Here is a 17516-nt window from a genome sequence, read left to right as displayed (position 1 = left end):
CTCAATGAAACCCCAGCAGCACAGCAACTAAGAGATAGCATAGATAAATGGGACCTCATAAAACTAAAAGGCTTCTGTTCATCAAAAGAAATGGTCTCTAAACTGAAGAGAACACCCACAGAGTGGGAGAAAATATTTGCCAACTATACATCAGACAAAGGACTGATAACCAGAATATACAGGGAACTTAAAAAACTAAATTCTCCCAAAACTAATGAACCAATAAAGAAATGGGCAAGTGAACTAAACAGAACTTTCTCAAAAGAAGAAATTCAAATGGCCAAAAAACACATGAAAAAATGCTCACCATCTCTAGCAATAAAGGAAATGCAAATTAAAACCACGCTAAGATTCCACCTCACCCCTGTTAGAATAGCCATCATCAGCAACACCACCACCAACAGGTGTTGGCGAGGATGCGGGGAAAAAGGAACCCTCTTACACTGTTGGTGGGAATGTAGACTAGTACAACCACTCTGGAAAAAAATTTGGAGGCTACTTAAAAAGATGGACATCGATCTACCATTTGATCCAGCAATACCACTCTTGGGGATATACCCAAAAGACTGTTACTCCAGAGGCACCTGCACATCCATGTTTATTGCGGCACTATTCACAATAGCCAAGTTATGGAAACAGCCAAGATGTCCCACCACTGACGAATGGATTAAGAAAATGTGTTATCTATACACAATGGAATTTTATGCAGCCATGAAGAAGAACGAAATGTTATCATTCGCTGGTAAATGGATGGAATTGGAGAACATCATTCTGAGTGAGGTTAGCCTGGCCCAAAAAACCAAAAATCGTATGTTCTCCCTCATATGTGGACATTAGATCAAGGGCAAACACAACAATGGGATTAGACTTTGAGCACATGATAAAAGCGAGAGCACACAAGGGAGGGGTGAGGATAGGTAAGACACCTAAAAAATTAGCTAGCATTTGTTGCCCTCAATGCAGAGAAACTAAAGCAGATACCTTAAAGGCAACTGAGGCCAATAGGAAAAGGGGAACAGGAACTAGAGAAAAGGTTAGATCAAAAAGAATTAACCTAGAAGGTAACACCCACACACAGGAAATCAATGTGAGTCAATGCCCTGTATAGCTATCCTTATCTCAACCAGCAAAAACCCTTGTTCCTTCCTATTATTGCTTATACTCTCTCTACAACAAAATTAGAAATAAGGGCAAAATAGTTCCTGCTGGGTATTGGGGGGGGAGAGGGAGGGGGCGGAGTGGGTGGTAAGGGAGGGGGTGGGGGCAGTGGGGAGAAATGAACCAATCCTTGTATGCACATATGAATAATAAAAGAAAAATGAAAAAAAAAAAAGAAAGCTCCACATTTCTTCCTGCAATACTCTCTGTGAAGTGCTTTCTTCTCAGCTCAGACAGGCTGTCAAGACGGAAGGCAGGGGGGGGCTGGGTGCAGCGGCTCACACCTGTAATCCTAGCTACTTGGGGGACTGAGGCCAACCTAAGCAAAAAAGTTCACGAGACCCCCATTCTCAAACACTAGGTGGACGTGGTGACGCGTGTCTGTCCCAGAGACAAGGCAGGGGGGTGGGTAAGGACGTAAAATAGGAGGATTGCAATCTAGGCCAGCCTGAGTAGAAAGGGAGAACCTATTTCCAAAATAACCAGAACAAGAAGTAGTATAGGTGCCTACCTAGCAAGTACGTGAAGCCCTGAGTTCAAACTGCAGTTACTCACCCATGCTCCCCACCCAAAAGAAAGCTGCAGGGTACAGAGTGGCAATAGACTTTGCCTGCACCTCTTGCTGGAGCAAGTAAGGAGCACACCCAGAGGAGTAGAGGGGACAGATCAGACCCAGGGGGGAGTGGGAGGTAAGGGTTCTTATGTGTTTTTAAACTGAGATATAATTCACCTATCACAAGATTCACCCTTTATTTATTTGCAGTGCTGGGGTTTGAACTCAGAGCCTTGCACTTGCTAAGCATGCACTCTACCACTCGAGCCACGCTTCCAGCTCTAAGATTCACCCTTTTAAGGTGCACTATTTGGTGGTTTTACCAGAGTTGTGCACCCATCACCACCATCTCACCCAGGACAGTTACTCCCTCCTTCTCCTCCTCCCAGCCCCTGTTAACTCCTGTTCTATTTCCAGTGTCTCTACATTTGTCTATGGAGGTCATTTTGCATGAATGCAATCACAGCCTCGGTGACCATTTGTGACTGGCTTTTTTCACATAGTGTAACGTTCTCAAGATTCATCCAGGCTGCAGCATGTATCTACTTCATGACACTCATGGCTAACTAACATTCCAGTATGGCATATGCCTCGTTTTATTTATTCTTTCATCAGCTGAGGGACATTCTGGGTTGTTTCCACTCACTGGCTATGATAAATAACACTATTAACATTTGTGAACAAAATGTGTAGACACGCGTTTTCCATAATCTTGGGTACACACTAGACCAGTAACTTATGGGGACTCCCCACCTGTAACAACACTTATCGCTGTCTTGCTAATTACAGCAGTGCGGGTAGGTAGCGATGTGGGGTAGATGGGATTTGAATTACTGACTCAGGGACTGTCTTTTTCTCCCCACAGAGGAGCTCTGGGATTAGTCTCTCCAGAACAGAGGACCTGTTCTCCTCTGCTCCCTTCTGTCAACACTCTCCTCTCCTGTCTCACTCACTGAGAGCACTCATTACATGCCATGTTTGTCCTAAGCCCTACTACTGTCCCCACTGTACTGATGCAGAACCTGAGGCACAAAAAGAAGTTTGTGCCCCAGCTGGGAGAGGCAGACTCAAGAGCTCCATCCCAGGTCACAATCTAGAGCCTGGCTCCACAGCCCTGGCTCTTAATCACCAGGATCTTCCACCTCTGAGTCAGGAAAGACCCTCCTGGGGTCACACTTGGTTTGGAAGTGGAAGACCTGCTTCCCACGAGCTGTCACTGCTACCAGTGAAGCCCAGCTTCCTCTGCAGTGATCCTAGCCCAGCTTCTGTGCCAGGCACACAGTCAGCATTTAATAAAGGTCTATGGCAGGCAGGCAGACAGACAGACAGGTTCCTGTGTTCTGCCTCCCCACCTCTGCCCACATAGGTGACTTCTGCACAAATTCCTTTCTGTCCTTCTATTCACCAAAGTCACCAAGCACTACAGGACAACACAGGCTGGACCTCCAGGGCAGGCTCCAAGTCAGGAAATGAGTGAGCATATAGAGAGTGCTAGGACAATGCCAGGCACAGGGAAATGTGTGACAAATACTCCTACAAAGGAGTCTTTCCCTGGCAGCTCCCCCCAAGGATAAGGTCAGGGCACAGAGCTGGGACCTATAGATCTGGGGCATAGCAGGGCTTCTGGGTGGGGAAGGAACAGGGCAGGGAGCCACCTGCCTACAGTGAGGGAGCTTTCCCCTCACTGCCCCAAGTAACATGCACAGCCCAGGCCCAGGGCACCCAGTGGGAACCCCTTGAGCAGGGTGTGAGGGTGGGGGCCACATGCAGGGGTCACTACCACTCGGTACTCTACCCTGAAACTCAACCAAGCCCAATTAATGAGGAATGATGTGCCAGCCAGGGCCGTCTGCCGTGGGACCCCAACCACAGAAGATCCTGGCCATATCCTCTGCATGGCCATGAAAGTCTAAGCAGAGAGCCAGCCTGACTAGTCTGCTCACACCCTCCCATAGTCATCAGGATCCTGTCCTCAAAAGCCACAAGGGAATGTGGTACTAGAGCTTGTCCCTTGGGGAGAGGTTGCTCCTGCTATTCAACAGGCCTGATCTTCAAAGTTGGCTGGACCCAAACTCCATGCCCTGCTCTGGCCTTCACTGATACTACCAGTGGCTGCCTCTCTGAGTCCCTGCAGGTTAGATGTAAAAAGTAACCCCATTCCTTCCTTCAGGGGCCTCCAGGGAACCAGCTTGCATAGTGTATCTGTCTGTGCCCTGAGCACATTGTGTGTGCTAACCCAATGTATGTACTATTCTCACCCCATTTAACAGAGAGGTATAAAGGAGATACCTCCCAGGGCGCCTGGCACAGGACCGAGCACTGAGCTGCCTGAGTGTTCCCTCCCCTGAGTATATCAGCACAGGGCTTGTTTTTCCTGTCCCAAAGAGTCCACAGAGCAAGCTGGTCTTCATTCAGCCCTCAATACACCCTCCCAACCCAAGGCAATCAGAGCTCGAAGGAGGAAGGTCACAATTCCCCCTTTCCTGGGCTGGGAAGACTTTACAGCCCCCCACTAATAAATCGGGGTGTGGGGTAGGCCCGTAACTGCTTCTGACCCTCTATGGCCTCAGATTCTATGACCAGGGCCAGTGAGACATAGGGCAAGACAAAGTTCTCCTGATCTCTCCGCAACCAAAACCACACAGTTAAGCCTGTTAGATTTTCCGATTTTAATCAAGCCCGGCCCCGAGCAACATTCTTCACTAAGGGGAGTGTGTGTAGCTTGTTCCGAGAGTCAGTGCTACCTACTCAAGAAACAAGTCCTTCTCCCCCAGTGCTGTTTGTGCACTGAAGACAGTAGAGTGCCCTTAAAAATTATCTCCCCATCCAGAAGAACGGTTTGTACTCAGTTCAGAACACAGGCATACCCAGGCCCCCAACGGCACCTTGCTGGCCCCGGCCAGCTCATCCTCAAAACTGCACTTAACCCCTTACAGCAAGTGTGTGGCAGGAATAAAGGTTTTCTCAATCCCATCTCACCGCCTGAGAGATTAAAGCACAAAGAGGGCTTGACCAAGGATGCACAGAGTTCTAGTGGCAAGGCCACTCATTGCCTTGCTCACTCAAAAATGAACCAGTCCCTACCCTGGTGGAGTTTTCTTCAGACAACTCCCCACCTTGACCACAGTCACACCCCTCCACACCTGGGTGCTTCAAACCACAGGGAAGGAGGAGGGGACTTCATTTTAGGACAGAGGAATCTTGGGAGCCTCCTGCTTTAGAGCCATCTCCATCTCCAGGAGTCAGTGGTCTTCCCAAGGGCGGGCCAGCAGGACAGGGACAGCACAGGCCTGATGTGCACTGGAACACACCTCAGTTTAACACCTGGCTCTGTAGGACCTAGCAGCAATCAAGCCTTGAGCAAGTCACCTCCCCTCCAATCACTGCCTCAGTGAGAAAGAGAGAGACCCACACCCCACCACCCCGAAGAAGTGCTGTGAGGTTAAAGGAGACCAGCATCCTCTGTGACCTTCCGTGGGAAGCATCACTGGTACCGTGACTGTCATTTAAAGGTCTGCAGTTTTCCCAGGGCTCCCACATGCAACACCTCATGGGAGGCAGGAAAGGGCTTCTTTCTCGGTTTTGTAGATGAGGTAAGGCAGGTCACAGCATGGGAGGTGACCACAGGCAGCCTGAATTCCCGGCTCCCAGCACATGCCTAACAGGGCACTGGGTGCATGGGGAAGGAGGGAAGCTCTGTGCTGTTCAGGGCCCCCTCGAGGCCTCATGGGCCTTCTGTGAAGTCCTGCAGATTCTAACTCAGTGTCTGCCACGTCCAGAACCCTTCACGTCCACAATCCCACCTAAGTGCCACAGCAGCTATTTATCACATGACGACACAAAGGCCCAGAGAGAGAGAAGCCACCTGCCCAAGATGCCCTTCTGGCAAGTGACAAAGCTGGAGAGTGAATCCAAGCAGGCTGACTCCAAAGCCAGCTGCCCACTACACCACAGATTCCTCCCTTCACTGCATCTCAAAACAAATGAGATGTCCAAGCTCCAGGGAATCTGCAGGTGATGAGAGATGAAGGCACTAAGGAGGAGAGTTAAAAGAACTTTTAGTCTCCAAAAGCCAGCTTTCCTTCTGGGAGGTGAGGAAGGACTGTCCTTTCCTCCTGTTAGCCTCTTCTCCCATAAAGCAGCTAATAAGCTAGTTAGAAATCCTCAAGAGAAAATAACTTAAATATGAAAACAATCCAATCTTGCCCTCACTAGCTCTCAGGTCACCTGCGGCCAGGTGTCCAGGAGAGGAAAACAAAGCAAGTCTTCTGGCTGTGGCTTCTCCTGATGAAGCGGAAGGCAAGAGAGGGAAGCAGGGAGGAAGGTGCGTGGCCTTTCCATCCCAAGCTGTTTCCACTTTCTAGATTTGCCCAAATCCTTTAATTGACCTCCACGGAAAGACTCCGATTAGGCTAATCCTGCCTACCGAGCTCTCCCATGACTACTCCCGGGAAGGCTGAGGAAGGCCAAGGGATACCCCATGTCCTGGTGCAACTGTCAGCCAGGCCAACACTTGCTGACCATCGGCTACCCCTGTGTCACCCAATCACCCACCAAAGCAGCCTGGGCAGCACTGGGAAAGGCTTTGGGTCCTGAAGGCCTAGATTCCAGCTGCAACTGCCTATTGGCAATGACCTGAGTTCATCTTTAAGAATGACCATGGCATGGACCTACGTACTGTGGCGCAACATAAGAGCTAGTGTTACTACTGCCCCCATTTTACAATGGAGCCAGGGCTCGTGTGGTTGAGTAATTTCCCCAGAGTCACCAACAGTGAAAGGCAGAGTGTCCTGGGGACTGCAGTCACATTCTTGACCCATGCCACACTGACTCCCTCAAGGTAGCTAAAAGTTGCTGGACCATCCAACTAGACTCTGCAGGAAAGCACACGGTAGTTGCAGAGCATCCCTTTCCCTTCCCTCCTTTCTAGATCAGTGAGAGTAAGAAGGGTTCTTTGGGGCCATTTTTTTAGGAGCTCTCTGTAGCCTGGATCCCTGGCTGGGAAGTAGTGACAAAGAGCCTCATCCAGGCAAAGGATCTGCCAGCCACCTTCAGCACTTTCTGCAGCGACTCCATCTTCAAGGCCCCACCAGGGGCTGCCTTCTTCTCTGAACTTGGCCTTTCAAAGGGGTTTTCATTTATCGGGCTTTAATGTCTCACATGATTTAATCGGAAACACGTGCCTTGTAAATATCATCTGTCATGTTCCATCAGGTTCACAGGGAAAAGTACAAGTCAATAAACAAAGGTTGTAGCATAAATCTACCTTGAACACATAATACCTCAACTAAGAAAAGCAAAACATGTGTGGCCTCTGACCTGCAGAGTTTCACAAGCGGGAACTCAGGGTATATTCAGGAACGTTTCGAAAGGTTCATAATTAATAAGGAGGCTGGAGCTGCTCTGTTTGCACATGCGGGTGTGCATGGAGCCCTTCAACAAAAGACTCTGCCCGGCAGCACCTGCTAGATCACAGTGCAAATAGCTAGACCAGAACCTAGCCATCTACTGTAGAAGGCTCTGAGCACCCCAAAAGCATCTTTCTTAAAGAGGGGACATACCCCCATTTTCCCCATATGCAGGACACGAGAGAGAATGGTGTGGTAAGAGCCAGTCTCCAATCCCCTTCCTCCCTGGCACCTTTCTGGTCTGTGTGGAGAGCACTGAGGCAGAAAGCCTGTGAGTCCCACCTCTGCCATTAGGACACGTGGATGTTGCCAGCTTCTCTTATTGTTCCTTGTCTACGAGGAAGCTGTCAATAACAATACATCCTGTTGCAGTGCTCTTGCTAAAACCATCCCCCAAAAATAAATGGAAATGAGCATTTACCATCCTAGATGAGGTACCAAACAAAGACAGGACACATGCACCCCTGGTATGTGCCCCACTCTAGGCTGGTGCTTTTAGCTTTTAGTCATGCAAATCTACCCACCTCACCAAAGCTCTCCCCAGAGCTTCAAAGGGAGAGCAAGGGCTGGAGGCAACCAGACAGAATAGGAAGACACAACTTCTCACCTAAGAAATGGGAGCAGCACTCCCCTCCCCAGCACAGGACTATTACAAGGATTATTACCAAAAATGGTATTCAAAAGAATGCCACCATGAAATATTATATAAATATGCCTCCCCTTTTGGCAATACTGAGGTTTGAACTCAGAGCTCTCTACCACTTAAGCCACACTCCCAGCCCTTTCTGCTTTGGTTATTTTTGGGATAGGGTCTCGTGTTTATGCCTGGGTCGGCCTGGACTGAAATCCTCCTATTTATGTTTCCTGTGTTGTTGGGGTGGCAGAAGCTTACCACCACACCCAGCTTTTTATTGGTTGAGATGAGGTCTCTCAAACTTTTTGTCCAGGATGGCCTCCAACCACAGTCCTCCTGAACTCCACCCCCGACATGAGCCACTGTGCCCGCCTTGTCTCCCCTTTTAATTAAACTCATAGATCTCCGAGTCATGGTCCAGGAGATTTTACAATTCACCTACTGTATTGTGCTTCTGGGACTGAGGCTCAAAGCAGGTAAGGAACTAGCATCACCCAGTAAATTGAAAACAAGGCCAACACCCAGTACCCAGGCACTGGAGCACAGCTAAGGGACAAAAGGCACTCTGCAAGCCTCAGCTGGTCCCCAGTACTGTGATCCAACTTTCTTCCTGGCCCATCTTCCAAGATGAGTGCTGGTCTCCCTTCCTCAGGAAAGCCTCCTTGGCTGCCCCTCTGACCACTGTAGTTGCTGCTGTTACAGTGCACTCCAGCCTGGAACACAGCACACACACACACACAGAGCCTCGGAGCACTGCCTCTGCCCACACCTGTCTCACCTCTACCTCAACTCGAAGTTCCCTTAGGGAGCTGGCCCACAACACACCTGGCACCCAGAGGCAATTACCACATCCACATTTATTTGTTTACCTATTTATCCTGTGTCCCCCCCTACTAAAAAGTAAACTCTGAAAGGTCAAGGATTGTCTGTCTTGCTCACCACAGTATACTTGCCTAGAAAAGTATCAGGTACCCAGTAGACACCCAATAACTGCTTGTTAAGCACATCGATTTGCTGAATAAATGAAAACAGGAGCCATACCTTATGTGTTTGGCATTCTGTTTTACAGAATGTCAGCACTGGAAGGCTTTAAAATCAAGCTCAAGTAACTCAGTTGACCCAGGTCATCCCTAGGCCAGACTCTCATTCGGTGCCTTACCCATGGGATCCTGTAGTGCTAGGAGGGTGACTGAATGGGAGAAGGTACTTGGTAGTTCTCAGCAGTCAGACTGTAAGATGGGTGGTTGTAGAGAAGGGTGGACAGGTGAGACAGCTGGGTGCGTGAAGGCGTAAGTGGGTGAATGAGTGTACGGACAAGCAGGTAGACAAGAGGAAAGACTCATTCAGATCTACTCTCTGACTTGATTCATCATTAAAGGAAGGTCAAGGTGCTGATGGGCCCTCCTTGATGTTGAAAACAGCCTCATTCACCTCTGATGAACCCCACACGGAAACAGTTTCACCTCATTGCTGTATGACCTTGGGCAGGGCAAGAGGGAGTATTTGATGGGATTTATGAATGTCTCCTGATAGGTGACTGGATGGGTAGAAGAAAATAAAGGTGGGTGTTCAAAAGGGCATGAGGATGGATGTAAGGTGGATGGCTGAAAGGACAGTGGGCAGCTGCCTGCAGCTTACTGTGGGAGACTGATAGATGAACAGATGCAGAGTAACACGGAAGGACTCACAGATGTACAGAAGCATGGGAAGGGAGTCCCTGGACAGAAGAACAATAGGGAAGGCAGTGTAAGTCATAAGAGGCCTATGTCATAGCTTTCCTGAGAGTGGTCTGCTGCCTGCACAGGACAGTCCTATAGCTGTGCACCCTCTGGGACTGCCCATTCAGCTTGGAGGAATGCTCCCTCTTCCTGAAGATCCTCCTGCTGCTGCCCTTGCTCTCCTGAGTCCCCAACACCATCCCTCTCCATCTGGTGGAGGTGGTGGGGAGGCACCCCAAAGCCTTTTTGCATTGCAGCTTAAGAGATGTGCAAAGTCATCGCCAGCCCTTTCTTTCAACATCCTCTCACAGGCTCTCTTTCTCTGTCTTCACAAGCCCACATGGCAGGTGTCCTTGGACAGGTGAAGAACTGAGGCTCAAAGCAGTGAAAGTACTTGCCCACAGGCACCCAGAGAGAGAACCAGTCGCCCAGACTCCAAATCATGTCCCGTGTTATAAACTCTCAGATGCGCTGCAGCACTCTTTGTAGGGACAAGGCAACCTCCGCACAGGGAGGATGAGCTTTTCAAAATGCTTCCTCTACAAGCAAGCGCCTGGGACAGGCGGTCCTGCCCTCGGCCTGCCTCATCTCACAGGCTCCCCAGGCTGGGTGGCTGCTAAGTTCGGCTGCGGTGCTCGTCACGCTCATGCAAATGCGGTGCCTCCCGCAGCCCCCCAGCACATGTGGGAAGCTAGTGCCAGGCACCCTCCCACGCATGCAAATGTTCCTAAACAGAGTAATTAGAGTGGTGTTTAGGTAACTTTTACACAGGCCCCCTAATCAGAATCACATGTGGGGTGGAGTCAGTCATGGTGGCCAAGCTGGAGGGGCTGGTCAATCCCTCCCCAACATGACTGCCACCCTTCTGCCATCCTGACACTAAGTTTCTCTGACTATATTCACCTCAGGACTGACACCACCCACACCTCTTATAGGCCAAAAGGAGACACTTGTGGTTCTAAGGCCAAAGCCACACACTGGCACCTCTGTGATCACAGTACGACATGCAGAGTCAGACTCAGAATGGACCTTCCAGACCCTTACCAGAACTGCCATGTAAACCAAAAGGTGAGGACCGAGGATGAACTCGATCACCCAACTTCACACAAAGTGCACAGTGTCACCACACCAGTGTGATCTTCCCCAAACCCAGCCTAGCCAAGTCCTTCTTTGCCTACTGGCTTCTGGAGAGGCCCCCTGCGTATCCTCCAGATGGGTAGGGCAGTGAGCTGGACAGAAGTGTAAGGCCCAGCTCTGGCTCTTACAGCCCTTAGGCAAGTGTCTTTACCTCTTGGAGCCCCAGTTTCCTGATAAACAGAGATCTCCATAGAAAGACAACTACTTCATTAGCTCCAGGGAATCATTTAGTTTAGTGCCTGTCATGTGGTATGGGTTTTTTGGTCCAGTCTCTTCTCCCATCCAGGTAATAACCAGGTCCAAGGTCAGACGAGATCAGGCACGTTCAGAGTAGTACGGTTATAGACCCAGTCTCTCTTCTAATTTGTTGTCTGGCCTTAAGCAAGTCACTTGGGATCTCTGGGCTTCAGTGTTCCCACTCATCTGATAAGAAAGCAGGGCCTGCTGATCCCTAAAGGCTATGCTGACATGGTAGCCTGAGGGTTCATGGGTCTGGATGTGGCAGGTGCCTACCTGGCTCTGTTTCTTGTCCTCAGTGGCCCAGCACAGGGAGAATCCAATCTTCCTCTCCAACTTCATTCAAGTCACTGGGGAGCTCTGCTCCAAATTCCTCCCCAGTGTCCAACACAGCAGCTCGCAACTCCACAAGCCTCTACAAACAGACTTTGCCTAGAGCGGTGCTTCCAGAGCTCTGATGTGCACACAAACCACTGGGATCTGTCACAAACCAACTCCTAATGCAACAGTTTTGGTGGGGCTGGGACTATATACCCAGCAAGCTGCCAGGTGACACCAATGCTGGGGCAGAAAACCACATTTTGGGTGGTGAGGGCCTAGGATGCTTCTCTCCTCCCATCCCCCATTCACCAACTAGTCAAGGACCTCCTTGTCCTTCAAAGCCTGACTCAGACAACCTGCACTCACTGCAGGACTCATAAGGCTTCCTCGTCTCCATGTGCATGACTGGCGATCACCGTTCGCAGCACTGATGAGGAGGTTGTGAGTCCATGTATCTACTAAGAGCTCCTGGAGGGCAAGGGCCCAGCACAGAACCCAGCACACAGATGGGGTCAGTAAGCATCCCCTAACTAAACAAGATCATGGCCAGTAAGGTCAATTCAGACCTGCCCATAGGGTCTGACAGCCAGACTGGCCCACTGAGCTTGCTCCTCCCCAAGGCTGCCCAGGACTGCACCATGGGAGGCCCATGTAGTCCTACCAGATTCAGATTTTAGGCAGTTCAGGTGCACAGAAAACCCACCACCAGCTCTGGGCTATGACATGGGTCTTCTTTTAAAAAGTGGCACTTGCCAAAAAGGGAGCTTGAATCCAAATGTGAATATGGACCAAGGATGGCAGAAACAGGGAGGTGTAAAGGAAAAACTGGCTAGAGGCATAGCACCTGCCTAGCAAGCATAAAGCCCTAAGTTCAAACCCCAGTACTGCATACACACACAAAAAAAAAGTAACTCAAGTGAAAACTCAAATGGAGATATGGTCAAGAAAATTCTCAGAAAACAGATCAAAAAGAAAAAAAAAAGCATGAATACAGAAAGCCAAATATGCAACTAGTGGAGACAACAGAACAACAGTGTGAGAAAAAATTCAAAAATCTAATACAAGAAAATCTCTGAAACTAAAGTCCTGAATCTCTGGAGATGAAGGGCCTACCAAAATCCACATGAGACACATCTCTGGAAATTTTCAGAACACCAGAGATACACAAAACATCAAGAAACCTTTCAGAGAACAGATGGGGTCAGGTGGGTGAAGGGTGTGCAGAATCTATACAAAGAAATCAGCAGGGTGCTGGATTTCTCAGCAGCAAAGTGAGACATATCTTCAAAATTCTCCCCAGGTTCTGCCCTGAAGCCAGACAGCCTAAGTTCAAATCCTGACCCTATCACTTACAAGCCGTGTGACCATGGCTGAGTTACTTACCCTCACTGGGTCTCAGCTTCCCCACTTGTAAAATAAGCATCATAATAGTCCTTACCAGCTCCTTCAATGGGTTGTGGTGAGGATAGTTCTGGCAAGGCATTTAGAACAGGGCCTGGCATCTCTAGGTTAGCTCTGATTAACATTTCTCAGCCAAACCACTACTACTTACATCCTCTACCACCTTTCCTGCAGACCCGCTGAAGAATGCACCCTAGCAAACTGCACAGTTAAACCAAGGAAAGAGAAAATACAACATTAATGGCATTTGCCTTTCCTTTTTGACACCTAGCATCTGAACACCTTTCTTCTACTGGGAAAGCTACTCACCTTATGAGGTAAACCTCCACTCCACCCCAATGAGCACATGTGTGCACACGCACACACATACACAGATGTGGCAAGATGAAAACAAGACAAGATGATGATGTCAGATTCCTGACCCTGCTCACATGTCACCCTATCCTCACCACACTACAATACAGACACACACGCATCCCCAGCCTCTTCCCTGCCTGTTCTCCATACTATGCACCATCATTTGATAAACTCTGTATTTATTTCAAGGCTATCATCCCCTGTAGAACGTAAGCTTCATGGGTACACACATGTACGCCTGCTTTCTTGTTTTCTCCCAACCTACAAATGTGCCTAGCTCACAGCAAGTGCTCAGTTAGCCAGGTACTGGTGGCTCATGCTTGTAATCCTAGATACTCAGGAGGCAGCGATCAGGAGGATCGCAGTTCAAAGCTAGCCGAGCAAATAATTCACGAGACCCTACCTCGATAAAAACCATCACACCCAAAAAAATGGGCTGGTGGAGTGGCTCAAGGTATAGGTCTTGAGTTCAAGCTCTATTACCACAAAAAATTTTTTTCAGTTACAAAAATGCTTGCTTTCCCAGTCTCCCTTGCAGCCATGCCTGGCACAGTGACACAGACTTTGCTGATCAGAAGACTCTAGAAGAACATGACTCAGGGAGACGGCTCAAATCCATCCATTCTGGCACAGGTCAAAACAGATGTCAGCCACAGCCCCTCTAGCAGCAGTGCATGCTGCTCGCCTGGGCCTGGCAGTCCTCCCACTGGGCAGCCTATGGCCAGGTTCTTGGCTACATAGTTTCCCAGCCTGGTTCTCCACAGCCTCAGCAGGAAGATCTGGGAACCACCCAGCATGCTTTGATAAAATCTCTTCTCTGCTTACATCAGCCAGGGTGTGTGACACATGGTGGAAAGATTCGGGGCTCCTGCACAGGACTGTCTGGGAGAGAAGAGCAGAGAGCCCTCCCCCATACACACACACACACACACACACACACACACACACACACACCCCAGCCTGGCATATGGGAGAGATGGCAGCAGCACAGGCTAATGCATCTGCACATTGAGGAAAGCAGGACTGACAGGCATGTTACTGTCAGACGAATGGAATCCAACTACAGGAAAATGGCACTAGACCCAAAGACCCTAATTTAAAACCAAACAAATGAAACAGAATTCACAATTAACTTGGGAAGACAAATGCTTGCACCAGAAAGGAAAAGTTCCCAGAGTGGGTGACTTGATTGACATCCTGTCCCAAATGTCCCCACTATGCTGAGAAAGAGAACCACAGATGTGCTATAGAAACAGCTGTCATTACCTGGCCGGCCCCCTCCACTCCCCCTTTCAAAACCCCATCGGCAGACTTCTTTCCCACCCCCTGCCCCTTGGAGTTGCTGGAAGTTTGGAAATTCCCTTAACTCTCTGGGTCACTCTCAGATCATAAAACATCTTTTAGTCCCAAGAACTTTTAGTCCCAAGAACAGTCTCGGTTTAGTAATTAAGATGTCCCATCTAGATTAATAATCTCAATTCCAAACTCCACTTAAAGCCAAGCTCTTTCCCTCCTCCAGCCGGGGTCTGTCTGTCTGGAAAGCTGGGTAGGGTGGAGGCCAGTCTAGGCCCCTGACTGCCCACTGAGTGACACACAGAGGAGCCTTCTGGATTTGGAGCTTGACACTTGCTGTGCTTTCCTGGGCCCCTTCTCTGTGGGTTCATCGGCAGTTCATTCCCTGGTTGGCAGACACCTGCCACCCCCCTGCATCGCATGGGACACCTCCAGTCTCTTGTCTCTGCCTAGCAGAAGCCCTCTTGGTCAGGGTCCTCTCATTTTGGGTCCCTGAAACATGCCTTGGCCATGTCACTGGTTAAAAACAGCATGCCACCTCTCTTCACTCTGCCACCAGGCAGTCACCCCAATTAAGGTCTTTCTTCTTTATCATCCCTGTGCATGGACCCACCGATCATTCCTCCAGCTTCCCAGCTGTGCCCTGCTCTCTACCTGTTTCTTTTACAGCCTGGCCTCTTGAGCTATGTGAGGAGGAAGCAATGCCCTCCCAGCCAAGTGGCATGGGCCGAAGAACACATCACAGCCCCTCATAACTCGCTCCAAAGAAACCGTCCTTGGGCTCTGCCCTCTCCCTCCTCCACAGAGGCAGCCAATGCCACCAACACACCTGCTATCAGGGGCTCTTCCAGAACCTAGAAAGACAATGCCATGGCAACTCCAATCACACATGGCCCTAGCAGTGCACTGATTTAATCAAGTGAGGTACTAGGGCAGGGTGGAAACCAGAGAGGAGTGGGCACTTAAGAGAGCTAAATCCTCAGCTGTCTTAATAGGACCAGTGGGCAGTGAGGACAGGGCACCCCGATACAGCAGAAGTCCTTTGAGAGAGACTAATCCTGGCCACTTGACAGTTGCATAACCTTGGACAAGCCTCTTTCTCCCTCAGATCTTCATCTGCAGATCGGGAACACTTTCACAGGGGAATTAAAGGAATTATGCTTGCAATGGGCTGACAGCAGAACTGGACAGGCATTAACTATTACCGGTTTTATTTTTATAACTGAAACATATGGAAGGAAATGCTAGAAAACAACTAAATGAGTCCAGTGCAGTGCCACTATGCTACAAGTCCACATAACTAGCGCCCCCTGGAGGTAAGCATCACGGCTGCCCTGGCTGAAGGCAGCGGCCTCTCACGAGGGTGACAGGGAAGAACAGGCTCTCTTTAAAGAAAGCATTTAGTTACTTAAAAAACTATGTTTGGCATTATTTTGCTAAATAAAAATTTAGTTTAGAACATTAATGAAACAAGTTACTGCAAATAGTAACAATAACAAACAACAGGACTTGGTGAGTGACAAAAAGAAAAGCAAAGAAGAAAATGACAAAGGAAAATCTTGGCAATATGACTGCATGAAAAAATTTTAGTTTGGTTTCAAAAGCATCCTAAAGAAATTTGTTTAAACAGCAGACTCATAAAAGTACTAGCAACAAATAGGATGAACAAAGCATTCACATTCTTAAGAAGAACACTTCAAGACTTTAATTTTTTAATTTTATAAAATATTCAGACCCCCAACAAAACACCAGTTTGCAAAAGAGATATGAATTGTGAATCAACACCCTGTGTCCACCACACTAATAGTAAATGATAGCCAGTTGTCACTTCCACTTTCAAATGAGGAAACCCTGGTAAAGACTCAGGTAAGTCTATCTTCTCCTAGGAAAGTGCCACCTGAAGCTGCGAAAACCAGTGCAACCTTCTCAAAGACTTGGTGGTGATTCGTGTTAGGTGTCACCAACCTGACTGACTTTCCCTCTGGGACTGTATTCTAAGAAGATAATCAGAGATGCACATGAAAGTCCCTGCAAAAAGACACTCACTTCAGCACTGTCTCTACTAGGGGAGAAGCTGAAAAATGCTAAGCACGATCATATGCAAATAATAGACAGACGCGTATTTGTTTGTATGCACATGGACTATCTGTGGGAGGCCAGACAAAACCTCCAGCTTCACTGCAGCTTCACCCCCTCATTACCAGGCAGAAACTATTTTGCCCTTATCTCTGATTTTGTTCAAGAGAGAGTATAAGCAATAATAGGAAGGACCAAGGATTTTTGCTAGTTGAGATAAGGATAGCTAGAAATGTAGAACGCTTCACGAAGTTGCATGTCATCCTTGCACAGGGGCCATGCTAATCTTCTCTGTATTGTTCCAATTTTAGTATATGTGCTGCCAAAGTGAGCATGCTTATAAAGAATATTAACAACATGAAAAAGGTTTATTATGTTAGGATGGTAAGTTGAAAAATAAGCACATAAGGGTGGGCATGGTGGTGCGTGCCTGTAATCCCAGCACTTGGGAGGGTGTGGTAGGAAGATCATGAGTTCAAGCCCAGCCTGGAGTACACAGTGAAACCCTGTCACAAAACAAACAAACAAAAAAGAAAAAAAATAAGTACATAAAACTATATTTGAAATGATCTCAATGATATAAAACTACATTAATATACATAGAGAAAAGACTGAAAAGAAATATAGTCATTGCTGGCGTGATGTTACAAGCAAGTACTATTCCTGTCTTTCTGTTTTTATAGTTTCCAACTTTTTCTATAATAAGTGTGTAATACATAAGTGGATAAAATGATGATTAATAAATTAAATTATCTTCAAACGGGTCAGCCACCTCCCAAAGAAGGATTAGGAGTAAGACCATGTAATTTGCTGGAAGTCAGGAACCTCTGAGGATAAAACAATATCTCTTCATTGCTATGTAAACTGCTGCACAGGCCACTGTCGGCATGTTCCCAGCTCAGGGACTATCTGCATGCTGTGGGCTGCTTCCCCAACAACCAGCAACCCACCAGGGCCTGGCCCATCAGTGCCACCTCTCAAAGAAGCCTGCTCAGATCTCTCTTGTCAGTGCTGTCCTGTGAACTCAGAGGAGGAAGGCCCTAGGACTCACATCTGCATCCAGCAGGAACCACATCTGGCCACACCTCAAGCAAAGCTGTTATGTCCCCCTGCCTGTCCTTTCTACTGGATGTTCCCCAAGGCAGAGGCTAAGGACACAAAGCCTGGTGTATGAGTGGGTGTCAGGAAGCACGTGATGAACAACTGAGTACATTAAAGAATGA

The 17516-nt window shown here is 48.4% G+C and overlaps 1 protein-coding gene and 1 non-coding gene across 4 annotated transcripts in view; both read right to left on the bottom strand.

Annotated features, from left to right (window-relative positions):
- The window catches only part of Glis1 (GLIS family zinc finger 1), a 207756-nt gene that overhangs the window by 176311 nt on the left and 13929 nt on the right, over nucleotides 1–17516 (bottom strand). The gene's annotated exons all lie outside the window — the stretch shown is intronic.
- LOC141425148 (U6 spliceosomal RNA) lies at nucleotides 16522–16628 on the bottom strand. Its single transcript, XR_012450240.1, has one exon. It is a non-coding gene; the product is annotated as a U6 spliceosomal RNA (small nuclear RNA).

This window comes from Castor canadensis, chromosome 7 (assembly GCF_047511655.1).
Source record: "Castor canadensis chromosome 7, mCasCan1.hap1v2, whole genome shotgun sequence".
In the NCBI taxonomy this organism is placed as follows: domain Eukaryota; kingdom Metazoa; phylum Chordata; class Mammalia; order Rodentia; family Castoridae; genus Castor; species Castor canadensis.
Note: the sequence above shows the minus strand (reverse complement) of the source record. Positions and strands in the feature narration are given on the sequence as shown.